The sequence below is a fragment of the Amblyomma maculatum genome, chromosome 1 (genome assembly GCF_055883805.1).
Source record: "Amblyomma maculatum isolate TAMU_Amacu chromosome 1, ASM5588380v1, whole genome shotgun sequence".
In the NCBI taxonomy this organism is placed as follows: domain Eukaryota; kingdom Metazoa; phylum Arthropoda; class Arachnida; order Ixodida; family Ixodidae; genus Amblyomma; species Amblyomma maculatum.
This window is the reverse complement of record NC_139344.1, coordinates 251519860-251547501: the sequence shown is the minus strand read 5'-3', so window position 1 is coordinate 251547501 and position 27642 is coordinate 251519860. Positions and strand designations below refer to the sequence as shown.

The 27642-nt window shown below is 45.2% G+C and overlaps 1 protein-coding gene and 1 long non-coding RNA gene across 2 annotated transcripts in view; both read left to right on the top strand.

The window, feature by feature from the left end:
- The window catches only part of LOC146206224 (aurora kinase-like), an 880154-nt gene that overhangs the window by 845938 nt on the left and 6574 nt on the right, over positions 1–27642 (top strand). The window lies entirely within an intron of this gene.
- LOC146206225 (uncharacterized) lies at positions 20665–26025 on the top strand. The gene is made up of 4 exons (XR_014703249.1): positions 20665–20941; positions 21603–21687; positions 22803–22911; positions 25705–26025. It is a non-coding gene; the product is annotated as an uncharacterized LOC146206225 (long non-coding RNA).

Here is a 27642-nt window from a genome sequence, read left to right as displayed (position 1 = left end):
AGCGAAAAATACCAAGCATGGCGCTGGCAGGCAGCTCACTGGCAGCTGTCATGGCCACGCACTCTCTGGACGCGTAGGGTTACCTGGAGTTACGAGTGGCAGGAGCTGCCAACTCGGGCCTCTCGTTTCACATGGGAGAGTGACATCAGAATCACTCTGCCAGGACTGTTACATCCACGTTACCCATAGGCCACGCAGGCACGTTCGTAGGTTTTGTTTAAAGTGGGGCTTTATACGTGGGCTGGTAGCCTACGCTCATAACCTCACAGGCAAGTGTCCCCCATACATTTTTTCACTGCAAGACGTTGCTGCGGATGCTGCGTTTCCACTGAGCTGCCTGCGCTTCCAATATGCTCTTTGTTTCGGCTTTGGGCGTATAAATGTTACTGCTTTTTTTCCTCGTGCTGCAGGGTTGTGGTACTTCGGACTAACCCCCTATTTTTTTTTTTTTTCGGGTACGTCGGACAATCTGACCCCACTGCTGTCGATAAATGCACTTCGGACGAACTCGGTACTTCTTTCTCTCGGGTTCGTCGCTTTTGAAAGTCCCGACATATGTTATCAGACGGGTACGGCTGTGTATTTCGATCCACTATATGTTGGTTGTAAGAGTGAAAATCGAAGTTTATACACGATAGCAACAGTGCAGGTCAAGCGGTGGCCATCTTTATCCACTATTTTTCTCATTCCTATATTGTCCCGATGGGGCGATTGGATACTTCGAGTGAGTCAGAAATAAACTGTTCGTCCCAGTTTGTGATGCTGCGTACGCTGAGCAGGGGCTATTCGATCGTGCAGTTCCACTAACCTCGAACCTACGGGAGTGTAAGGTCCGGAACCTTGCCACTGTATACGCCCGCGCAGAGCGCCAGCCATACTTGGTACCCGCGCTCCAGACGACAAATTAGTTTGTCACGATCTGGCTACCGGTTCAGGTATCTGTCTGATACGGCACACGTACTTGGAAGCTGTAAGAGGTCAGCTATGCGAAGGAGGAAGCTTCATGAGGAATGTACCGTGAGAACATCCTGTGAGTGAACTACACAACAGTTAATTTGGTATTCAAAAAGTCAGCTGTGATATACCACCAATTAGGCTAAACTTTGGAGAGTTCATACCTGACGCGTATGGATGCTTTTACGATGTTTGCCTCGGGAGTGGGTGGAGAGAACGTGTGGTCACGACCGCTCTTATTGCCTGCAGGATCCATAAGGCATTCGCGTCTCTTGCAGGACGTCTCGGTGTCGCCTCCGTCGTTGCTTGAGTTTCCCCCATCGAGGATGTATTTATCTCCTGGCCACCCGCGCCCTTCTGACTTGTGATGGGTTGGTGGTCGGTCAGGAAAATAACATTTCGACATCCTTGATATCGCTTGTGAAAGTCGCTGACAATAATAGTCTATATACATGCGTGTCATCTTTGATGTACGTAAACTGTAGAATTAAGTGGTTTTTGTTTTGTTTTTGTTTTTTTTTTTTTTTTTTTTTTTTGCCCTGTAATTCGAGCCTTCTCTTTTTCGTCGTTAGCCCTGCCGTCTCTCTTGCGTCGACGGCACTGAATTTCCTTGGTTTCAGCGTTCATCGCGTACCTAGAGCCGCGGAAGGTCGCGTAGGACGCATGCACCGGTACATATATTAGGCTCAAGACTCGTTAACCTGGGCGTCCGTGGATTCTGCTGTGCGGGTGGGGTAGCAGCGTTCCAGGGCCACGAACAGTACCGTCCCATATTATCTCATCATCATCAGCAGCAGCAGCAGCCTGACTATACCCACTGCAGGGCGAAGGCCTCTCCCATATTTCTCCACTTAACCCGGTTCTGTGCTAGCTGCATCCACTTGACCCCTGCGAACTTCTTAATCTCATCCGCCCACCTAACTTTCTGCCGCCCCCTGCTACGCTTTCCTTCCCTTGGAATCCAGTTTGTTACCCTAAGCGACCATTGGTTATCCTCTCTTCGCACTACATGTCCTGCCCATGTCCATTTGTTCTTCTTAATTTCCACTAGAATGTCGGTAACGAGTTATTTCTCTGACCCACTCTGCACGCTTCCTATCTCTTAATGTTACCCCTACCATTTTTCGTTCCATAGCCCTCTGGATTGTCCTCAACTTAAGTAGAACTCTCTTGGTTAGCCTCCACGTTTCAGCGCCATAGGTGAGTACAGGTAAGATGCAACTGTTATATACTTTCCTCTTTAGCGATACCGGTAAGCTGCTAGACATAATCGGCGAGTGCTTGCCAAATGCGCTCCATCCCGATCTTATTCTTCTTGTTACTTCCTTTTCATGGTCCGGATCTGCGGTTACTACCTGTCCTAAGTAGACATAATCGCCTACTACTTCCAGTACTTCGCTACCTAATGTAGACTGCTGTTCCTTCCCGATGCTGTTGAGCATTACCTTAGTCTTCTGCATATTGATTTTCAAGCCTACCTTTCTACTTTTCCAATCTAGGTCATCAATCGTTATTTGCAGTTCATCCCCCGAGTTGCTTAGCAAGGTAATGTCATCAGCAAATCGCAGATTACTGAGGTATTCTCCATCTACCCTTATCCCTAACTGCTCCCATTCCAAGTCTCTGAATACTTCCTCTAAACAAGCTGTGAATAGTACTGGGCAGATTGTGTCTCCTTGCCTACACCTTTCTTTATGTGAATTTTGTTACTTTCTTCATGCAGAATTATGGTTGCTGTGCAGCCACTATATATATCTTCCAGCACTTTCACGTACGGCTCGTCTACCCCCTGATTTCGCAATGCCTGCATCACCGCCGAGGTTTCAACTGAGTCAAATGCTTCTTCGTAATCAATGAATGCTATGTACAAGGGCTGGTTATATTCCGAGCATTTTTCTATCACCTGATTGATGGTATGGATATGATCGATAGTAGAGTACCGTTTCCGAAACCCTGCTTGATCCTTTGCTTGACTGAAGTCTAAGGTTGTCCTGATTCTATTAGCGATTACCTTAGTAAATACCTTATACGTAACAGACAGTAAGCTGACTGGTCTGTAATTTTTAAGGTCCTTAGAGTCCCCTTTCTTATGAATGAGGATAATGTTTGCATTCTTCCATGGTTCCGCTACCATCGATGACACCAGGCACTGCGTATACAGGGTGGCCAGTTTTTCTAGCACGATATCCCCCCCGTCCTTCAGCAAAGCTGTAGTTATCTGATCCTCTCCAGCAGATTTCCCTCTTTTCATAGTTTCTAGTGCTTTCTTGACCTCGTCCTTCGTCACTGGTGGTACGTCTGACTGTTTTTCCCTACCGCCAATCTCATTACGGTCCTGACTATACTTTGGCTACTGTAGAGATCTGTATAGAACTCCTCGGCTATGTTGACTATCTTTTCCATATTAGTGATGACGTTGCCGGCCTTGTCCCTTATCGCATTCATCTGGTTTTTGCCTATGCCCAATTTCTTCTTTACCGCTTTAAGGCGTCCCCCGTTCTTTACAGCATGCTCAAATTTCTCCATGTTATACTTCCTTATATCGGCCACCTTGCGCTTATTGATTAGCTTTGATATCTCGGCCAATTCGATCCGGTCTGTTGGATTGGAAGCTTTCATTCTCTGGCGTTTCTTAATCAAATCTTTCGTCTCCTTAGACAGCTTACCGGTATCCTCTCTAACTGTCCTACCGCCTACTTCTACCGCGCACTCAGTAATGATATCTCTGAAATTATTGTTCCTTGCTTCTAGAGTAATGTCGCCATCCTCGGTTAGAGCTGAATACCTATTCTGTAGCGAGATCCTGAACTCTTCTGCCCTCCCCCTCACCGCTAATTCGTTGATGGGTTTCTTTCTTACTAATCTGTTGCGTTCCTTCTTCAGATTTAGGCTGATTCGGGACCTCACCATCCTGTGGTCACTGCATCGCACTTTCCCGATTACCTCTACATCTTGCATAATGGCGGGGGTTGAACACATTATGAAGTCGATTTCATTTTTAGTCTCCCCGTTCGGACTTTTCCATGTCCATTTCCGGTTCTTCCGTTTGCTGAAGAAGGTATTCATGATTCGTAAGTTATTGCGCTCTGCAAACTCAACTAGTAACTCCCCCCTGCTATTCCTAGAACCAATGCCATAATCACCTACTGCCTTGTCTCCTGCCTGCTTTTTCCCTACCTTGCATGGCATTGAAGTCGCCCATTAGTACAGTATACTGCGTCTTTACTTTTCGCATTGCCGATTCTACAAGCTTTCAACTGCCTGGTCATCATAACTACATGTAGGTGCATAGGCCTGTACAACCTTCAGTTTATACCGCTTATTAAGCATAATTACGATGCCTGCCACCCTCTCATTAATACTATAGAATCCATCGATATTACTCGCTATATACTTATTGACAAGGAAACCTACTCCTAGTTCTCGCCTCTCCGGTAAACCTCGATAACACAGTACATGCCCATCGTTCAGTACAGTGTATGCCTCATTCGGCCTCCTAACCTCACTAAGCCCTATGACATCCGATTTTATACCTTCTAGTTCCTTTAAGAGCACTGCTAAACTAGCTTCACTCGCTAGGGTTCTAGCATTAAACGTTGCCAGGGTCAGTTTCCAATGGCGGCCTGTCCAGCGGAGCCAGGCTTTCTTAGCACCCCCTGCTGCGTCACAGGTCTGACCGCCGCCGTGGTCAGTTGTTCCGCAGCCGCTGGTGACTGAGGGCCGGGGTTTTGTGGAGCTTATCATGAGAGGTTGCGGCCAATTACTGCACCAGGGTGGCGAACTCCTGTTCTGGTGAGGGAGTGCGTTTTTGGAGGTGTTCACCGGCATCAGGTTGCACCCCAAACCTGTTTATGCAATTCCATCGACACGCGGATTTTTTTTTTTTTTTTTTAATCCGGTGGAGAATTGCGCGGCACCGAAATTTGAACCCCGGTCCTCTTGCATGCGAGGCGGATGTTCTACCGCTACGCCACTGCTGCCACCCATAGTCTCTACATTTGCCGAAATCCGCTGTGATGCTGCGTCCTGTTGAACCAGAACGGAATAGGTTAATTATTGTGACAATATGAAAGTCCCTCCTGCGGTTCTGTGTTAACGGAATTGCTTGGGTGATTTCTTTAGTCCAGGATACCATTGTCTTGGGCTGCCTCCCGGGACCTGGTGAGCTGTTTGCGGTGCTCAGAGAGACCCGCGTGGGCCAGCTCTGCCTCCCACTCCGCTTGGTTGAGTGCTCCAGCTTTATATCTCTCTAATTACTCTTTGCAGTTCCATAGCATGTGCAGGATTCCGAGACTTCACCACATGCACTGCATGCGTTATTTTTGAATTTTTCGGACTAGAATTTGTAGTACTTTGCTAGGTTTGGGAATGTACTAGCCTGTACTGTCTCCTGTCTGCTGAGGTCTTTGTGTGGTTCTGCGTATCGTTTTCTTCCTAATTTGAAGCATTGTATTAGTTCCCCGTATGTGAGAGGGGTTGAATCAAGGCTCTGGGGCTGCCGGCGCAGGTGCCCGTGAAGTATGCCCTCGGGCTGTCATGTCCGCTGACTCGTTGCCGTCGATTCCATCATGTGCCGGTATCCACAGGATTGTGCGCTTCAAATTGCCCGCATTTTTCCTTCTCTATTATTCAGTGTTCCTGTTTGCATACGCGTCCCAGTAGGAAGGCAGTTCAGTTCAGTCGTTCAGTCGTGTCCGACTCTTCGTGACCCTATGGACCATATCACGCCACGCTTTCCGGTCTCTCACTATCTTCCTAACATCACATAACTTCATCTGCAGCGCCTCGAGGATGCCATCTAACCATCGCGTTCGCTGCCTACCCCTTCTCCGGTGACCCTCAGCCTTTCCCAACATCAAATCTTTCTCCAGCGACTCCTCTCTTCTCATCAGATGACCAAAGTAGCTTAGCTTTAACTTTAGAATTTGACCCTCCAATGAGCAGTCAGGGTTTATGGTCGACAATATCGACTGATTTGATCTTCTGGCCGTCCAAGGAACTCTCAAGATTCTCCGCCAGCACCACAATTCAAACGCGTCAGCTCTTCGGCGGTCAGCCTTCTTCACAGTCCAACTCTCGCATCCATACATCACAACTGGAATGGCCATAGCACGAGTTATACGGATCTTGGTTGGCAGACTAATGTCTCTGCTCTTTAATAGGGGGTCAAGGCTAGCCATGGCTCTCTTTCCCGGAAGTAGGCGTCTCCTAATTTCATTGCTGCAGTCTCCTTCCGGGGTAATCTTGGAGCCCGAAAAGAGAAAATCTGTCACAGCTTCCACTTCTTGTCCCTTGATGCTCCAGGACTTGATGGGGCAAGACGCCACGATTTTTGTCTTTTTAATGTTCAGTTTAAGCCCAAACTTCTCACTCTCTTCTTGTACGCGCATCAGAAGTTTCTTGAGTTCCACTTCACTTCCTGCCATTAAAGTGGTATCATCCGCATATCTAAGGTTGTTGATACGTTTCCCAGCAATCTTCACTCCAGCTGAAGACTCGTTCAGACCGGCCTTCCTCATGATGCACTCAGCATATAGATTAAATAGGCAGGGCGACAGTATGCAGCCTTGTCTCACTCCTTTCCCAATCGGAAACCAATCATTAAGACCATGCCCAGTTCTGACTGTGGCCTCTTGCCCTTTATACAGGTTCCTGAGGAGACAGATGAGATGATTTGGGACTCCCATCTCTTGGGGAGCTTGCCACAATCTGCTGTGATCTACGCAGTCAAACGCTTTCGCATAATCAATAAAGCAGAAGTAGATGGGTTTCTGGAACTCTCTTGCTTTTTCCATAATCCAGCGAAAGTTGGCAATCTGGTCTCTAGTTTCTCTGCCCTTGCGAAACCCAGCTTGCACGTACGGAAGCTCTCGATCCACATACTACTGTCGCCTACCATGGAGGATTTTCAACATCACCTTGCTAGCATGCGAAATAAGCGCGATCGTGCGGTAGTTGGAACAATCTTTGGCGCTGCCTTTCTTTGGAATGGGGATGTAAACTGACCTCCTCCAATCCTGTGGCCACTGCAGGGTTGTCCAAATTTGCTGACATAATGTATACAGAACGTTAACAGCGTCGTCATGGTTGAGGTTTTGAAGCAACTCAGCTGGAATGCCATCAATTCCGCTAGCTTTGTTCTTAGCAAGGCTGGCTAAGGCCCATTCAACTTCACTCTTCAGGATGCCCGGCTCGAGATCAGTAATCACAGCCGTCTTATGTTGGGTTTACACATCCGGGTCCTTCTTCTACAGTTCTTCTATGTATTCCTGCCACCTCTTCTTTATCTCTGAGGCTTCCGTGAGGTCCCTGTCTCGTTTGTCCTTTATCACGCCCATCTTAGCACAGAAGCTTCCTTTGATATCTTTGATTATCTTATATACAGAGCTCTTGTGTTCCTCAATTGACTGTTGTCCTCATCTGCTTGGCACTGTGTGTTCAGGAAGGCATTCTTATCTCTTGCTATTTTCTGAAAATCTGCATTGAGAATCTTTCTCTTTCCCCCATAACTTTTGCCATTCTCCTTTTCTCAGCTATTTGCAAAGCCTCTTCAGATATCCAGTTTGCTTTCTTGCATTTCTTTTGCTTTGGAACTACCTTAGTAGCAACTTCTTGTATTATATCACGAACATCAGTCCACATCTCTTCAGGCCATCTGTCTTCTAGATCTAATTCTTGAAATCGATTCCTCACTTCGACAGCATATTCTGATGGAATTTGATCCAGATCATACCTGAAAGGCCTTCTAGTTTTCTGCGTTTTCCTCAATCGAAGCTTAAATTTGGCAACAAGAAGATGATGATCGGTGCCAAAATCCGCCCCAGGCTTTGTTTTTACTGCTCGTATAGCGCTTCTCCATCTCTGCCGTCAAAGAATACAATCAATCTGATTCCTATACAGACCGTCCGGTGAAGTCCATGCTTACAGGCGCCTCTTGTGCTGTTGAAAGTTAGTATTCATTATGGTCAGGTTATTTTCTTGACAAAACTCTACTAGCCTCTGCCCAGATTCATTTGCCTCACCAAGGCCGAACTTGCCTGTAATTCCGGATATTTCTTCACTCCCCACCTTAGCATTCCAGTCTCTAATAAGAAAAGGACGTCTCATGATGGAGTGCGGTGTAAAAGGCATTGCAGGTCAGCATAAAATCTCTCAACGTCAGCTTCTTCAGCAGTAGTGGTAGGGTCCCTAGGGAATATTGCTAGTCTGTCGTCCGCCGGCCGCGGCGGGGGCTGCCGCTGAATGATCGCCGCGGTGGCGCTGCGGTGAACCGGAGTGCGCCACTGCTAACGGAGCAGACGACGCGCGCGCCCGTGCGCTTCGAAATGCATTCGCTGCATGCTCATTGTCAGGTGCCTTGTACATGCGATGCCGCTCTTTAGTCTTTGATTTCAGTTTAGTCGTAATATTGAATTCGCAGCCGAGTTGTTGGCATAACCACGGATGCGACTTTTTTTTTTTTTTTTTCGTGAGCGAAGTTTTGCGCGCATGCCCCTGAGCCGATGTAAAAACGAAGCTGCTTTTTATACCCTATTATCCTGCTGAAGCTACCGCCGTGTCATATTGTAATGAAGACTTCTGAGGATTTTGTGCAAACAAATTGCGCTTGCATGGAGAACTATACCAGACGCACATTCTAGGCTCTAAGGACCATGTGTGCGAGCAACAGAGCGCTGTCGCCGGCGTTTTCATTCACGCTATAGTTTCATATTAACTTCTTCGGACGTTTAGCTAAGTTATAACACGTATGTAGAACTAGAAACTTTCGGATGGATGCACAATTAAAGCACGCAAGATGGGAACCCGAGCCCTTCAACTCGCACCGCGCTTCAGGCAAACTGCTGATAGGCATTCTTTGGTGCTTAGGAAGCCTAGTAGCCACTCATTAATATGCCATCACTTTTGTTGACTTCCGTTTTGCAGCCTCTAAAACATATTTTAACAGCCAGCTGTTAGTTGAGAGGAAGGGCACTAACACTTCTTTCAAACTCTGTCCTTGAAGGTGGTCATTTTCATTTTTCATTTCACCGAGAGTTTTTACCAGCTTTGCCACCTTGTCCTTCGTACGAAAAACTGCTCGAGACATAGAAGTCTGTTTCTTAATATTTTCTTCTTCTTGACAGGGTGTTCTGAGTTAACTTTCGCAAGTATTTGCAGGCTATATGCATGCTGCATCAGAAATAATGGTACAGTTCGTCGCAAATTAAGTAACGCCCATTGTAGGTAGGAAAGGTCTTGGTAATAGGCTTCAATCTGCTGCCAGGACACAAGCTGGGTTTCGCAATGTCCTGAATAAGATTAATTACCTCTTCTGCCGACTTTACAGCTATCTCATTGACTTTGTTTCCTCGAATGCACACAGCAGCATTCATGGCAGCTTCACCACTGCGATGGAACAGAACTCGCCGATGGCAATTGCCTCCGGAGATTCGTCCTCGCTTGAGTGGCACTATGCGAATGTTAATTGCTCAACATCAGAAAGATCGACACTTGTCCCCAGTTGCGGTGGCATGCAGCTTTCTGCATTCCCGGAGCAGGCTCGCGTCACACGATCCACCACCGCTGTATTCTTCAACTGGCTCCACTGATGCTTCAGGATCAGTGCGCTGTTTTTCTTTCTCTGCAGGTCTCCCTGCTGACTGTTTTTGCTCGTACAAGTGATCCTTTCTCTTGAGAGGCAGGGGTTTCAACAAGTATTTTGGAGTGTCAGGAAACAGCATTGAGATGGTATCCTTCGTAAGTTGCGTAACATCCCGGGGAATCTCAATTACCTTTACCTGCCTTAAAACTTCGCTCAATAAAGCAGGGTTTGAGGTGTCGCTCACAAACGTCGACACTATAGCTTGTTCGTGTTACAGTAATGTGAGGGCAACCCCGATCCGGATCCTCCGATACTTATATATACCAATATTTATATCAACGTCCAGGATTTCCTGTCTGCAACTCACAAATAATGAGGAAGATATTCACCCCTTGTGGGTTTCACTGAAGCCGACAGTGAAGATATTCACTGAAGCCGACAATATCGGCAGGGCGTTATCATCGTTCTCTCTTGAACTTTATTAGAACACAGCCAACCTATTTTCTTCCATTTATTACGCCTTTTAATTTTCGTTTTACATATTCCTTTATGCCCTAGCTGAGGCAATAAACAATGTTATTGGCTTTGCCGCCGCGCTTGATGTTGCGCTCCCACTCTTGCCTCTTCCTTGCGTCTTTCGGTGTCCTGAAGAGAGAGCATTTCACCTTGCACGAGCGCTACCCGGTCTTGCACCCGGGCAAGAAACACGTGCTATCACGCTTACGTCCCCGTTTTCTGGACATGACGCGATCACACATCCATAAAAAAGGCACACTTGCACACATGCTAGCTAATTTGCGAGCATTCCGGCTCGCGAGCAAAAGAAGTGCACGTGGTGCACGAGCCTTGTCACGGCACCAACGGATCAGCGCGGCGCAGATTCGCAGTACGGCACAACCGCCACAGCACCACGTACACAACGCGACCACGCCATGCTTGACCACGCTCCGAATGCGTACAGCGCCCCCGGCGCTTTCATCCAGGAAGCGGCCAACCGGTTCCATAGGGAACCCCGCTCGGACGGCAGACTAGGACTCTAGTAGTGGTTGGTGCATAGACTTGGATAACTGTTATATTGAAAGGGTGACCTTGGATCAGAAGTGAAATCATTCGGTCATTTTTGGGGTTGTACCCTAGCACTATTTTGCCCATTCTTCTGTTTACTATGAGAGCGACCCCATTCCTTCTTTTGGATTCGTGCCCACAATAAAAGACATAATGGTCGACGGAATTAAATTCTCCTATTCCGGTCCACTTGAGCTCGCTGATAGCCAAGATATCAATGTTCAATCTGTCCATTTCTCGCTTGACGACATCCAGATTACTTTGCGTCATAGATCTTACATTCCATGTTGCTATGTGATATATCTCCTTGCAACATCAGACTTTCCGGTCGCTTCCAGACACATCCACAACTGAAGAGCACAGATTGTTGGGCGAGTTGGTGCATTGCAGACACGTTTCAGCGCATATGAACAAGGACGAGATAGATGTAGACAACACGAGCGCTAACTTTCAACTGAAGATTTATTGACACAATTGCGCATTAAATACACCCTGCATCGTGACGTCACCCGAGATAAACGCCGACATCAGGTGGCCCCGGACAAAAAAATTAACTCTTTGGCCGTCAAAGAAACAGATGGTGTGCTGACACAGGCACACCATCAAATATGTCAGGGAAGTAATCGAGGCCGATCTGATTAAAAAAGCGGGTGCATCCTGTGTCAGCACACAACTGAGCGTCCTTTTGGCTTTAGCCCAGTCGCGTCATTCGTCCTGGAGCTGCTAGGAACTGCCCTTTGTTCATCCCCAGTAACACGTGGGACGTACGCCTTCCAACCTGGGGGGCTCATCTTCCGGCGCCATATCATTAATGCTATTGTGACTGGTCATAGGGTTTTCTTGGCAGGAAATACTGGAGTGGGTTGCCATTACCTTCTCCAATGAATCACATTTTGTCAGAACTCTCTGCCGTGACCTGTCTATCTTGGGTGGCCCTACACAGCAGAGCTCACTTCATAGAGTTTCGCAAGCCCCTCCGCCACGACAAGGCAGTGATCCATGAAGGGGAGTAGGTACCGTTTCCTAAATAAAACCAGTTGGAAGTTTGCGCTCTGTCTTGTTGTCACGTCTCTTTTTCTCCATCTACTTTTTGCGCAAGTCTTTTACCTTTTGCTAATATGAACCAACTCGCCCAGAAGAAAGAAAGAAAGTACTTATTGAAGTTGAGTAGGAAGGCACGACAGGCCTTTTTGGAATCGCTGATCGAGTATTATAAGTTTTCTGCCTTGGCTGCTGGCGTGTTTAACTGCAAGGGCGATTGCAACTTCCTCTGCATCATCTAGGTAGTTATTGGTGTTGACCGATCAGCTGGTCACCTCTCTTCCGGTGAGGTCAACTGTGGTGGCTATACCGTCGCTTTTCTTCCCAGATATGGGCTGGCGTCTGCATAGAGTAGGTCACTATATTGTTTCTAACGACGTTGTTTTGTATGCGGCGAATTCTCGTGTCTCGTCTTTCGTTGTATTGTATGCAGAGGTGGGCATTTAACCTCAAAAACCTCGACCTCACCTCAAACTCAAAAAATATTTGGCGACCTCACTCAACCACAGCAATTGAGGTTGAGGTCCCCCATGCGACCTCACCTCACTTTTCCGGTGACCAATGGCGACCTCACTCAACCTCACCTCAAACTCGAAACGTGAGGTTGAGGTCGGGCGCTCGAACTAAAAAAAAAGAATGATTAAATAAACCATACTTAAAGCAAATATACATTTCTCGGTAATACTGGGATATATAGGCGAACCAGAGTTTTGTCGTATGAAGGCTGTATTTTACTTTTAATTTTATGCAACAATTAATATCCCGGATAAAAGCAGAAAAACTGCGGAAAGTGGCAATCCTCTCCCCCTCTTCGCATACGTACCCTTTTTTGGTCGGTTGCTGCGCTTGAATAAGATATTTCAAGAGAGACCTGATATTATGTTTTTAAGAATGCCTTACCATCCTCTTTCTTTCTGCATTGCTTGGTTTCCCTCGAATTTGAGAGATGAACAAAGGACCTTAGCGGAGCAAAAAAAAAAAAAAATTTTGGTTATTGGGCTTGACTGCATGCAAGCCCCATATAATTTTTTATCTCTTCCATCTAGATAAATGGTTAACATGGACAGGCTTCTTTCCTGTATACCAGCTGCGTCTTATAAGCTGTACCGTCCGTCTCATCCTGCTGCATGTTTTACCGCTATATTGATTATGTGAGGAACGCTAGTACCTTCATCCCATGCTGCAATGTTTCAGCGTTGCAGTTGTTCGGGGCCACCTGTGAATCTATGAGAAGGAACAAGGAGTACAAGACCAAAGAGAGGTTATTCTGCAGAATATAAGAATATAAATTTACAGGACCGGAATATAGAAGGATAGCATACGATTCGAAAGGGGGGACTTCGATAAAATGCTTAGACGGTCTTGTACCGGTTTGCCTGGTTTGTTCGTGTTTTCTTTTTTTTTTTTTTTTTTTTTTTTTCTATCGGTCAGTATCACGTTCTCAAACAATATTGCTGCACCATTTTCTGTAAAGTTTCCGTGTAATGTAAAAGCGATATCCTTCGTCGAATATAGGACAACAGCCGTGCCGACAGCGCCTAAAAACGGGCATGCAAATGACAAACAGTACTGCTCCGCTCCGTCTGAGCAAAGACAATTTTCTTCGCTTTTTAGTTTGGTTGTTTGTTTGCGGTATCCGACAAAAGCACCATGGGCAACCGTGAGTTATGTGCTTTGCGCGCTCCTGGTTGTTTGAGCCGGCGGCAATCATCGACACAAACAAGTCAGAGGGAGCGGAGGGGGGGGGGGGGGGGGGGGGGGGGGGGGGGGCACTAAGTCGTCCGAACGGGGGCTAACCGAACACGAAGTCTCCGCGGGCACACCGCGGCAGTACGCTCGAACTTCGCGTCAGAAGGGGCGCTCTTCGAAGTAAGCCGCGGCAACAGCAAAAAGCCTGGACCTCACATTATCGACTTCACTCAACCTCAAACTCACGCGTGAGTTTGGAGGTCCAATTTTGTGACCTCACTCAAAACATTTTAAGCTCTCTCCGACCTCACCTCAACCTCCATCTCACTCCGTGAGGTTGAGGTCATTTTGAGGTGGAGGTCGACCTCATGAGGTCAAAACCTCATGAGGTTGCCCACCTCTGATTGTAGGGGGTCGATGTTTTTAGGGATTGGAAAGACCTGGTATTCAGCTCTGCTTTCGGGATTGAGTGTTTCTTATAGGGGGTTAGTTTTTTCGTCGATGGGTCGTCTCATGATGTTCAGCAGGTGTCTGCCAGTTCGACTTTGTTCTAGTCTGCGTTCTTGGCGGACCAGAATTGCTTCTTTGCGTTCTTCGTAGGTCGCCGAGATGTCCATTGCCATAAAAGCCTCATTGGATGCATGACTTGGTATTTCGAGTGCTAGTTTATAAGCTTTCCGAAACTGCGCATCAATTTTCTGTGATTCCGTTCTGCTGACATTGGGGTACGAGGGGCTATAGGTCCATTTTCCGTTGTCAGTGTCACTCTCTTTTCAATGCTGGGTATGGTTATGAATAGGCAGGATGATTGCTTTCACTAGCGGTTTACACAAAAATGTGATTCAAGTTCAATTATGTCACGAATATGATCATGGGAAGCATATTTGGCACAGGTGAGTTGGGCCTAGCAGCTTAGTTATATCTTTGGTCATACTTCCGACATTTATGTGGCAGCACCATGTGTTGGAAATGTATTGCCCAAATTTGTATTTTTTGTTACCCACCTCCATAGAGTCGGGAGTATTCATGAATATCTGCCATAAAATCGTTTGATTCCGGTGTTTTTATTTATTTTCTCTCGCCTGATTTTGATTCTATAGAGGCTTGTTACATTTTATTCCTTCAGTATATCTAGCAATTCTTCCTCAGCCAGGTACTTGGTCGTAACCTAAAATAACCCCGCGAACTTTATTCATTAACTTGCGTGGCCCTATTATAATGGGGATTTCTTCAAGAGTGGCTTTCTGCCAGTTTTTAATTGTTTGGTTTGATGGGGTTTAACGTCCCAAAGCAACTCAGGCTATGAGAGACGCCGTAGCGGAGACTTCGGAAATTTCGACCACTTGGGGTTCTTTAACGTGCACTGACATCGCACAGCACACGGGCGCCTTGCTTTTCGCCTCGAGGGAAAAGCGGCCGCCGAGGCCGGGATTCGATCCCGCGCCCTTAGGAACAGTAGTCGAGCGGCGTAACGACTGTGCTACCCCGGCGGGTGCCAATTTTTAATGCTGATGGTTAATACATACAACACTTCTATAATGTCACCATTTGCAAGTTTTTTTGTTCTTGCAAGCCGGACTTACGGCATCTGCTAGCATCTTCGGACATCAGTACAAGCCGCCGCGCGCGTCGGAACACGACAGCGAGAGTCACTGAGCCACAGTGTGCGCATGCCTGCATCCCAAATCAGCCAGCCACGATTCCTAGTGAACCTAGACAAGCGCTGAACGCTACCAATCGGCAAACATAGCATAGCTCCGAGAGTTTAAGCTTCAACTCTATCATCAACGCTGCTCCAGAATAGCGGAGACTACGTGATTTACAGTCACCGTTAGGCGCATAGATCAGCATTCGTGGCGCGCAACGATGCTCCATTTTTCTGTGTGCGACCTCCGCTGTCTGTCTAATTATCGCTCTGGCAGCCCCTTTTCATTTATTAATGCGAAAGCATTACTTCACTATGTTCACATATTTTTCAGTAGACCGCGTCAGCAAAATCGTGTCCGCAGCCGTTGTATTTGAGAAGAGGCAGAGGTTAATGAGTGGTGACAATCGATAGAAAGGGACGTAATGTGCCCGAAAAATAATTAGGTAAATAATTAGAGGCAAAAATGTAAGAGTAAAGGCGAAACTGGTCTCATTAGCCAATAGGTTGGCGCCACATATGAATGTATAAAATACTGAAATAGTTGAGTAAATCAGTCAATTAAGGTAACGTCAAGAATTTAACGTCATGCAACCGGAAATCGAGCCAAAAAAAAAAGGGCATAATAAGGGACGCGCGCATTTTGAAAGTACCAAAAATAAAGTACTTAATTAAGGCAGTCAATTAGGGTGACGTCAAGGAAGTGACGTAACGCAACTGGAGGTAGAGCCGAAAAAGGGCATAGGAAGGGATGGTTCCGCAGGTTGAAAGTACCAAATACTAAAATGGTTATTTAACAAGAGGTGAATAATGTGACGTAGAGGATGTGACGTCGCGCAACCGGAAGTAGAGCCGAAAAAGGGCATAGGAAAGGATTGGCGAGCAATTTTACCAAGGACTAAAATGGGTAAACAAAAAGTGAATTAAGCAACTAGAAGCAACCAGAAACAACTAACAACAGCATGCGTGCTTTCGCATTACTCCAATGCAGATTCTGCAGTGCTCTGTTTTCCTTCCGCAGTTTATTCGCGAGTTCTTTTTTTTTTTTCGTCAATGCAAAAAATAAAATGATGGGTCCTATCGTCAGCAGGAGTTAACAGAAGTGCGATGGAACAGTTCGTAGAAATAAATGAAACCACGCGTATATCTCACTGCCATGTTCTTGCACATGAAACTGTGCATTCGGCCCCAAATAAAGGTTATGCTGGATCTAGGCCAAGTTCTCCCAAGATTAGTTCCGTTAGTTCTGCTGGTCAATCGATTTGTATTCTCACTCGTGCGTCCAGATTTATTGGCGCAGATCAATCGTTTCTTTAGGGCACACTACGTTCGAGCAAAAATTTAAAAAGAAAATGATGCGAGTTGCAAGGAAGTAAACAATGAGAGGACCGCAGCGCAGTTATGTAGCAGAAAACAATGTCGAGGTTGCTATCCCTGCCACGAAGAAAGCGATACTATAGAATTCTTAACAGTGAGTTTTCTCAAACCTGGCGACATATGCTTCGTCAGTAAACCGTAAATGCGCCCTCCACACGGACGGCAACTTCGTTCCGGTGGTTTATAGAGTCATACAAAGCTTCTAGAAATCCCTCTGTACTTTGCCGATAACACTGCCTACCATATAGCTCGTCTGCGCTGACTGCCCACCATACTCTTGTTGGACAAACTTTGTTTCATGGCGCCCCGCACATTTTCAATGATTTTGAAGTCCGCTACTCGTATCTTCTTGAATTCTTTTTTATTTGCTATTCCACGCGCGGCGACCTAAAAAGGAAATATTATTGATCGGCGGTAATATATGCGCACGCACGATTGAAGGCAAATCTATAAAAATATTCGGTATCGAGAGTCGATAGAAGCGACTAGTAAAACTAACTGACCAATATACAGATAATTGTCAACTTTGGCATATCTATGGCCATCAGAATATCACGTTAATATGGGACCGAGCGCACGGATTGTGGTGCGCAAGAATTTGACGGCGAAAAACAGGTTGCATTATTTATTTTTGCATGCGAACTGTTTCAACGCCGCTTCGTTAGTCCCGCTATAGCGGTACACGTCACAATCTGCTGAATGTTTTTGCATTCGCAGGCAAGGAAAAGAAAAACTCAGAGCAACTGAGAAAGAAGTACACGAAAATACGCCGTTAGTGGAGTGAAGGCAGAGATCACAACCCACGCACATTGAAGTGACGCCTGGCTTTTTTTACCAGGCACGGCTCCAGAGAACGGCACTAAATTCGCCGCAAGCCGCACGCGTTAAACGATATGACGTGTCTGACGGCGCAGTGTCGGTTTCACTTGTTCTACAATCCATCACCTGTGTAAAATCAAGTTTCTAAGCGGAATAATATTATTCACAAAAAAAAAAAAATAACTGGACACGTAAAACGAGGCAGCCGCTAAACTAAACTAACCGGCCCGTGGACGCCGATGTTCCAGCCGTGGTATCCATTGTCGTCGCTGTCAAAACCGAATTTTGACGTTAAAAGACAGCATATTCAAACTCGCTGCTGATCGAAGTGTCGATAAATTAAACTATACTAGGCAAAATAACGAGATTTGCAACGTTTTCGGCCTGGCCATTCTGGTTTTCGACTTAGACTAGACGCTCCAGCGCCTTCGGAACGCGGTAAGAAAAAAAAAAGAAAAAAAAATAAGTGTTTGATATAGAAAAGAAGTTAGGACTGGCTTGGTTGGTTGATGGAACATCCCAAAGCGACTCAGGCTATGCGAGACGCCGTAGTTAAGAGCTCTGGACATATTCCGCACCACCTGAACTACCTAGGGTTCTTTAACGTGCAGAAGTGACGTCGAACGGCACACGGGCGTCTTGTGTTTCGCCTCCATCGAAAAGCGCCCTCTGCATCCGGGATTCGATCGCGATTGCTGTAGGGCTGGGAAAGATACTTCGAAAAAGTATTTCGATACCGCTACTCGATAATCGAGTTTCGATACAGATCAGTTCAGTTCAGGCGTTCAGTCGTGTCCGACTCTTCGTGACCCTATGGACCATGTCACGCCACGCTTTCCGGTCTCTCACTATCTTCTTAACATCACATAGCTTCAAGCTTCATCTGCAATGCCTCGAGAATGCCATCTAACCATCGCGTTCGCTGCCTACCCCTTCTCCGGCGACCCTCAACCTTTCCCAACATCAAATCTTTCTCCAGCGACTCCTCTCTTCTCATCAGATGACCAAAGTAGCTGAGCTGAAATGTGATTCACTGGAGAAGGTAATGGCAACCCACTCCAGTATTTCCTGCCAAGAAAACCCTATGGCCAGTCGATACAGATACTCGGTACTATATGGTCGTTACTTCGATACATCACTGAAATCCTAATATAACAAAGGTGGTAATACGATTAGCGGCATTAGGAAATTTTACCGTGCTTTCTGGAGTCTATAGAGCATTCCTTAACGAATACGCCAATTCGGAGTTACTGTTTGGGCAGCTGTCCTTGTCAGAACTTCATATTGGATGGAAGTCATGGTTACAGTTAAGCTATTGTTTCCGCAATCAGCCTAGCAAAATTTTGCTTTCAACTACTGCTCTGGATGCGAACCGACCTGTGAGCACTTGGCTATACACACAAATACAAAGGTGCAACGTGCGTGCGTTTGAAGAACTGAGCAGTTACATTGCCTTTAGTGCGATAACAAACTTTTGAAGCTGTGTATATTGTTAAAAGCTAGAAGGAGAACAAGAAAAATAAAATGGCTGAACGTTATTTAGTCCGGAAAGAGCGCGATGTGGGCGTGCTAAATGTGACGCAAATGAGAAAAGCCTCTCTACATACGCACACGAGCACACCGCAGTGTTGTATTAGATGAAGATGCCTTTTATCAGCGTGTAAGAGTGAACCATAGCCGCGTTGATTCAAGCATCCTGCAGGTAGTTAGGAAACTTCAGATTCACTAGCGTCGCTGGAGAACTACGGCTGGTTGTAGATAAAAGACAGAAGTATATTTATTTTTGACAGAAAGTGGCTAATATGTTGTCAATCAATTCGCATATTTCAATTTTTTTTTTTTTAAGATAGATATCTTTTCAAGTTTTATTCAAGGTTTGCTCAAATGTATCTCATAAAAAAAGCTGTTCGAAAACGCATAATTTGTTATTCGAACTTTGCTGGAAAATTGCATTCACAGCTTTCCTGTTGTGCATTTCATAAAAGTTGGGACGTAATATTTTTTTCCAGAAAAACGTCTAGTGGAAGCCTGTACCCTGTGCAGTTACAAAGGATGGATTTGATTTCCGTTAAACACCGTAACTACACGAACGTGGTTAGCCCACTGAATTTTGGTGGACTGAGGCCTTAGAAGTTTGAGGTCTTCCCGCCAAGCAGAGCCGGCACGCGGAGCCCAGGGGTTTTGGGTTGTGCACATAAGTTACTGTATCTGACAGCACACTGAGTGCACTGCTTGACGAGAATCAAACACCACAGAGACGGGGAGCGGATGGCAAATGGTGGGAAAAGCGGGTACAGCAGTGTGCGTGATCCCTACTGCCTGTTCGCCTTGCGTTTCCGCATTGTTCATATCTCTCTGTGTGTTTATTAAAGGCTTAGCAGGTTCGTGGTACGCACTCGGTGCTCAAAAGTAAAGCACCCCGTGAGCACCTACTTACCTTTGCCTTCTTCAGTTTTAAAGAAAGGGAATCTGGAAATGTGGTTGACGCTCAGGGGCCAGGGTATCTGTAGGGAACTCAGGCGGTACCACAAGCCGAGCTGTCTCAGGGCGGTCTGTACTATACCGTGTGAGCGAGGGCCGTCTACCCAAGGTGTCACAGCGGTTTCATTATTTGAAGTTTTCCTTAGTACCGAGTATCTTCAAAATACACGATACTTTAAAAATGTATTTTCGATACCGATACTCCAATACTTTCATTTTCAGCCCTTGAAACCTGATACCAATACATAAAATGTACCTAAATATAGTATCGAAGATGCATATATCTTCAATACTGCCCATGACAGGTTGTTGAACGCTCTGACCACAGCGTCATCCCGGCTTTCTTTTTTTTTTATTGCGCACAATATATACAATATTTACACAGGAAGCGTCAGCCGTATTTCAGTAACGTACCACACTCTAAAAAAAAAGAGTGTAAAAGGAGGGTAACTTCGGGATTTATGCTATCTGAAACCGCATGGCTTAAATATACCCTGCGCAATCACCCGCACGGAAGACGTTAGTCTCTCTCGCATGACTTTACACCATTTCGTCCCTGCAGCTCAAGCAAAAAAAAGTTTGCCGCTTGTTTCTTCTTTTTTTTTTTATGATGGTAACCGGTTTCAAGCTGGGTGCGGCTGTGTTCCTACTTCCCGTCCGATGTCCTTTCAAGAGCTACCACAAAAGGACCCCTCGTTTTTCCCCGGAGGAGGTGGGGAATCGTCGAAAGTTGGGAGCATCTTATCTTCTTACAAAAAGCGGTGCCTCCCCCCTTCACCCCCCCCCCCCCCCCCCCCCCGACACCCGTCCCGTCTTTTGACTCCTACGCGAGCTTGACCGTGGAGAGAGCAAGGCCGAACTCAGAACAAGGGCGGACAGACAAGTGTGTACGCTGCAAAACAGGGAGAAAGGGGAGGTGAGGGGGGAGTGGTGGTGAGACGAGAAGCGAAGCAGTTGCTTTTTAGTTTTGTTGCTTTTATTCTCAACGCAGCGTCACGTGTTCGTAGTTGCTTGAGTCTGCCTGCGTTCCCTGCGACTCTGCTAGTCCGAGAAGACGACGACGGCGATTGCCGCACGAGTCAGCGTTCGTGCTCTTTGTCGTTGGTACTCATCTGTGTTTTTAGAAAAGTTCGGTTGCTCTCAGCGATTATTTCATCGAGTGCGCTCATCGATGCCTCACTATGAAACGACTTCGTGAAAGTGTGAACTTCGGAATGAAACGGCGGATGGCTGGTCGTCGCGGTGGTGGCGTTCCAACGGATCCTTGGCGCCAAATTTCAGCCGCGCATGTAAGTGACGTCTTACATTTCGTTTTACGTGTTTTTCTCTGCTATTTAACTTGGCCTGAACATGTTTTGTTATTGCTTACGTCCGCGACGCTGCTTGTTTGTCTGTGAAACGGCCTCTGAGCACGACGTCTTGGATCCCAACCTGAGCATACCACTCCCTCAGTTCAGACTGGAGGAGCGGCGCATCCCAAAATTTTTAGATGGTCACGACCTTTTTGCGGGATGTTAATGGTGCATTTTTAGTCGTCTACGACGCTCACAAGCATATCCCGCGGTCGAAAGTATGCGTCGACGAGCGCTAATGCAGTCCCGGTGATACGCATTGACGTGTTTGCATGCCGCATTATTTTTGCTCGCTGCCTACAATCGATTTCGATCGTCTGTTGTTGCTGCTTTACGGGAACGTTGCCATAAATGCGGGAGAGACTGCAGGGTGATGGGTTAAGTTTACGGTTCTTTTGCCAGCAACTTGTACGTTCGAAGGCAGCGCGCTTGATATCCTAAAGTCACGCTTTCAGAACGCCGATTTAACCCCGCAGTTTTGAACTGATTGCGTCGAGACCAGAGGTGGGACCGAGCCGATTCGTGTACATGTATACTGTCGCAGTGACGCAATGTGCAGGAAAGACCTTTCTCACGCTTTTTTTTTTTTTCGCTGCAGGCTCAAGTCCTTCGTCTCGTCTGCGCAAGAACGTAGACTGTCGTTTCTTCAAAGAATTTGAAACTGGTCTCTGCTATCCGTGCTGGTAAGTCCAAAGCATTGTTTCCGTCCAGAAAGGGGCGTTTAAATTGACACGCGCACTTTTGTGGCACATATTGCTGATCACTGACATCTGCCTCAATGTATACTGCTTGGGATTCTCGTCGGAGAATATTTATGTCGCGTGCCATGTGTGTGTCTCCTTGCGTGTTGCCATTTTCGCTCATGCCGTGCAATATGGTGCACGCCCAGACAGTGACTTATCAATTGAGTTTCATTGTGTTTGAGGGCGTGTGCGAGTAAATGGTGTTATTTAACTTGCTGATCACTTATGTTAAAAACTGATAATAAATATTGGACTCGATCAAATCACTTAACAAGTGAAAAATCTGGGTTAGCTGGTGATCAGATGTCTTCAGCATTGAAGCAAACCATGTGTCACCCCTTCTCTGCTTTAAGACTGACTTTCTTTTTGTAATCGGTACATAAAAAGACCAGCGCAAAAAATAATAATAATTACGGGGACAAAGGAACAAAAAATGACAGGACGGGCACTGAAATACGTTTTGTGTTCCTTTGTACCTGTTTTCTTTTTTTTCGCTGGTCTTTTAGGGTGTAAGTATGAACCAACTGGCCCAAACAGCTATTTTGATTAAATGTGCTAATTTTCGTTAGCGAGCTAAGGAAAATTTTTATATCACTAATATTTTTCATTTGGGGATTTGCTATAGTTTCTACTCAGCTATTTCCATTCTGAACTTTTCAGCCTCCTGACCCATAGAAAGGAGGCTATGCCTGACCAATAACAACACATTCTTTTCCTTCTGTAGTTTCTGTTGTCAGACATTGTGTTATACTCATTACTACAATTCACTGGTACTGAGACATTCCCTCATTGAAGTTAATGCGTATTGTCATTGTGCTAGCAGTTTGTCATAAATCTGCTATTCTAGTTTATTTAAGCAGTTATTTCGACTGTAAAGAGGTGGCAGATATTGTTACAGATATATCTAGGAACAGGAGTTGTAGCTTTTAAGCTCATTGTCAAAATATTTGAGTCATTGTTGTGGCATGTGTGGTGCCATTATTTTTTGTACTATAGTTATGTATGTACTAGTTACAAGTATCATGCTAATGTTATGAATGATACCTTTGCTGCAGCGTACCTGCCAGTAGGAGGAATACGGTGTAGAAGTGCTGTTACTCCTGCTTCTAAAGATCAACCTGCTTTCTTCAGCGCTGGACGACTACTTACGGCAAGATTTGTGTGGTATGTATTTTTCGACATAGCTGTGGCATTGTGGTCTGTTCATTGTTGCTTTATGTCTATCAAAGAGCATATTTTTCGATGCTGAGAAGCAATAGCCCTGGCATTACATTGATTTTGGAACCATTCAGTGCTATTGAGCAAGTTAGCAAGGGAGGAATTTTTTCAGTATGTAATCGATCTGAACATGTTGACTTCTTTTTATTGAGTGAGCTGTTAATGTATGCCTCTTTTCTTTTTTTCTTCAAAACCTAATATTTAAATTGTTTGCACTTGGTTCTCAGCAGTAAGGTTATGTTCTCTGATGGGTGTAATTTTCAACAACTCACATGCTCTTATGTTGCTAGGTATGTCCACAATAGAATGAAACTAAAAATGAAGTACTGCAGGTGATATGTAATGGACGGTATTTTAGCACTTTCAGCTTTATTGTTTCTTTTGTGTTCTTTATATTGTTTTGTGCCATTTGTACTCAGCGTATTTTCCTTGTGTTCCACCACTACCATTTAACAAATATATATATATATATATATATATATATATGCCCCCACCCCTTATGTCATGTCTATGGGCCTATAAAGGGAGAATGAATGAAATGAAATTTGCACTACAATTAGAACTGGATTGTGCAGCACAGTGGACATGTCTGTGGTAGAGGATAATGGTTGAATGGCTAATCAACCAAAATTGACTTAACTTTTGCATTTTAATTTTAGGGGACATTATTATATACCAGAAATGAGGGTCCCCAATATTATAGGTGAGCCCAGTTCTTAAATTTTCTGAAAGAGCAATGTAGTTCAAAATACTGAACAAGGAAAGGCGTATTTGAAAACTATTGTCTTGCTTTCCCACATTGCATGTAAAAAATGTTGCTGCACTTGGTATTGTTGCCAGAATCATGTTAGCTTCTTCTGCATCATCAAAAACACAAAATATGTCTATATTATCTGAATAAGAAATGTCAGCAACACCCTTTTTTAGTTATGTAATGTGGAAAAACCAACTTACAAAGCTTTTAAAGGAATATTTTTGATACTCATTATGTTAGACCACATAGATGATTAGGAGGGTTTTAGGCCTAGGCTCACTCATTAATAGCCTTCAATTTTGCAGTTTTCATATTGCCTCTTATAAACAAAAAGAATAGATAATTAAGTCTAATCCTGAAGCTGTACCAGGTACCCAAAGTCCACATTGCTGCACAACCCACCGGCAGAGACTGCACGGGTGTCTCTTCATAGTTTATGATTTGCAATCTGTAAAGGTAAAGAACATAATCTTCGAGAAATTTGTTGTAAACACTTTTTAATAATCATTCTTGTATAATATTGGTCAGCATTTACAATTTCATTAGTTAGGCATCTAAAGAGATAAGCAGTTGACAGTTCTGGCAAATTGCAGTTTATGAGAAGTTTTATTCCTGCTGCATGTGCTGCGAGCATTACATGAAACAGCAATACATAGAATCTCAAGCTTTGTGGTTTGTTCAAGGAATTATAGGGGTATTGAAGTGTATTGTTTTTTGCCTCCTGAGCAAGATAATGTAGTTTTGAAGTGAAACGGCAGTCTCGAGAAGTTTTTGGCATCGGCATAAGCTGATGTGTGGTGTGAAACTAGCAATGAACTTATGTAAAAGTTGCATTTTATTGTCATGCTTTACATAATTCTGCATCTGTGACATCACTGCAGTAATGCACATGTGCAGAAGGTGCTTTGGATGTGCCTTGCTATCATTGCTCTTTTAGCATGAAATGTTCCATCTTTCAGAAGTGGTATCCCGCATTTTATAAGGCATAGCCTCTGTGGTATATTCATGCCTTTTACCAGGAATGTAAACTGCACTAAAGGCAGAAACAATAGAATGGCCTTAGACATACCCCTGCAGGAGCAAGCTCTGCAGGAACAAGCTTCATTAGTTATATTCATGAGAAATGACAACGAATGCAAGAACAAAAGAACCTCCCCCCATCCCTCCTCCCCTCCCCCCCCCCAAAAAAAAAGAAGAAGAAGAAGAGATTTGCAGTTGTCACTTGTGATGGATGATCAGATGACTAAAGACAGTGTAGTCTCAGGAAAACATTAACACTATAGGCAACATAAGATAATGTCATGAAGGACCAGAGACAGTGTTTTCTAGGAGGGTGAGACCATAGTGACTAGAAACAAGACCACTGGTATGGTCAGGTGTGAAAGCAAACTATAATGTTTGGGTGTTGGAGTGGAAACCAGCAAACAACAAAGGTGAAAGTGAAGGTGATAAAACAAAGTTTAACATAAAAAGCTAATGATAAAAAAAAGGAGAACTGCACATATGAACGAGTAGAGGGAGGGGTTTTTTAAATCGCATCTTTTGCCTTTATTAGGCTAGCTTCTATTTTATCAATATGTTTTCATTCATATTTCTTTAAATAACCCTCTGGGTAGTCCAACATCAGTGATGCCTATGGCTTGACCCTGCTCCTAACAAGAATATGTCTCATTGTATATTGTGTCTTATTGAGCATATTGTCAATTTTTTCTGAGATTGCAATGTGCTAGTTGTCTATGTGTGTGTTAGTGGCACAGGTAAAGCTCAGATTTGGAGAATTTTCATTGATCTATATATTGTGTGATTTCACAATTCTCATTATATAAACACTTGGAAGCCTGTACTGGTGCACTATTTCCATCTGTCTTCCTTTTTACTTGCCCTTTGTGCAGTGTTATTTTTATATGTGAATTAATTACTCCATAAGCATGTTTTGTGAGACTTTCTTCGTGAGTAACTGATTACAAGTTCTCTTTTCTATGCAGGTCAAATACGTGGTACATCCCTGCCCTGACTGTGCGGAGAAGATTATCCAGTCCCTTGCTGCAACTTCGGTGTATAATGAGGTAAAATAAACACCATGGTATGTTATCTTAACCGATTGTTCTGTAAATTCTTTTTGTTCACTCTGCAACATAACTTACGGCTTGAATACAACATGACACAGCCTACCTCACCTGAAACATTGCTCACTGTCACACTCCAGACGACACAAAGATATTGCAATGTTTCAACATAATCTTTCCTTCCAGAAAATCTTGAAATGTATTGGTTAGCTTTATTCCTGCTTCCAGTGACCAAGTTTACGATGCAGATTGGTAATAGTACTCTTGTGTGGATAGCATATATATACCACAAGATGATGCTTAGATACCCTATGTAATATGGCATTACTTTAAACTGCTTGGAGGGCAACGTTATCCTTCTCCTGGTGGTATAAGCTTGCACCATAAAGGTGCAAAACTTTGCGCTCTTTGTCGTAATATAAATTTATACTCTAAAATGGTAACTTTGCACCTGTACGTACAGGATAAGCTTACGTTGTCAAGGTGCGAACTTGCACCTTTGATGCAAGGGTATGCTTATGCCATCGACAGACTAAAACATAGGCCTTTATGAAAGGTGCAACGTTATGCCTAGGTAGAATACAGTTACACTGCTTGTGAAGGTGCAAGTTTATGCTACCAGAAGCGTAATGTTACACTACATGCAATGGTATAAATACCGTAAAAACCCGCGTATAATACGAACCCGAATATAATACGAGGTGAAATTCTGGAGACCCGAAATGGAAAAAAAAAGTTTTTACCGCATATAATACGAGAGAGAAAAAACAAGACATTTATTGAAATCGGACCTCACACTTCAATCACTTTCATCTTCAGCAGCGCTTTCCTCGGAAATTTCTTTGTCGGACAAATCATCCCACAGGTACTCATCTTCTGTGCCATCGAGGGCGTTTGAGATGCCGCACTTCTTAAACGAACGGCGCACAAGCTCCTCTGGGATGCTTGCCCACGCGTCCACAATCCATTTGCGCAGCGTGGCTGGCGATGCTCGCTTCAGCCGCCCGGCCGGCGTCACTGCAGGCTCACCTGACCGCATCCATTCCGCGTAGCATCGCTTGACTGCGTCCTTGAAGGGTTTGTTGACACAAACGTCGAGAGGCTGAAGTTGTGAGGTCATTCCACCCGGAATCACAACAAGTTCTGTGCGGCAGTCGCTTAGCAGCCTCTTCACCGAGTCGGCCAAATGGCAACGAAACGCGTCCAGCACGAGGATGGATGGAAAGGACAACAGTGCACCGGGCCGTTTGCACCACACTGACTCCACCCAGTCGAGGACAAGATCCTCGTTCATCCAACCTTTTTCATGGCATCTCACGATGACATTCTTCGGCAGCTCCTCACCTTTCGGCATTGTCTTGCGCTTGAAGATGACATAGGGCGGGAGCTTGCGGCCGTCTGCCGTGCACGATAGCATGACTGTAACCCGCGTCTTCTCGTTTCCAGTAGACCGGATACAAACTTGTTTAGAGCCCTTCTCATGGACGGTGAGGGGCGATGGCATGTCCAGGTAAACCGGCGTCTGGTCAGCATTGCCTATTTGCCCCAGCTGAAAGTTTTTGGTCTTTCGCAAAGAAATCACGTGGCGCTGAAAAGCCACCAGCAGCTCTTCGAAGGATTCGGGCAGCTTTTGTGAAATCGAGGTTCGCCGGCGTAGCGAGAATCCAGCACGGCACATATAGCGATGTATCCAGTGCTTGCTTGCTTTGAAGGCGGAGCTCGGAATTCCCTTTTCCCTTGCAAGCTCCCTAGCTTTTGCCTGCATAAGCTCTACGCTCACAGCTAGATGCGATGCTCGCTGTTCTCGTACGAACTCCGTCAGAGCGAGTTCAATTTCCGGGAATGCGCCATTCTTTG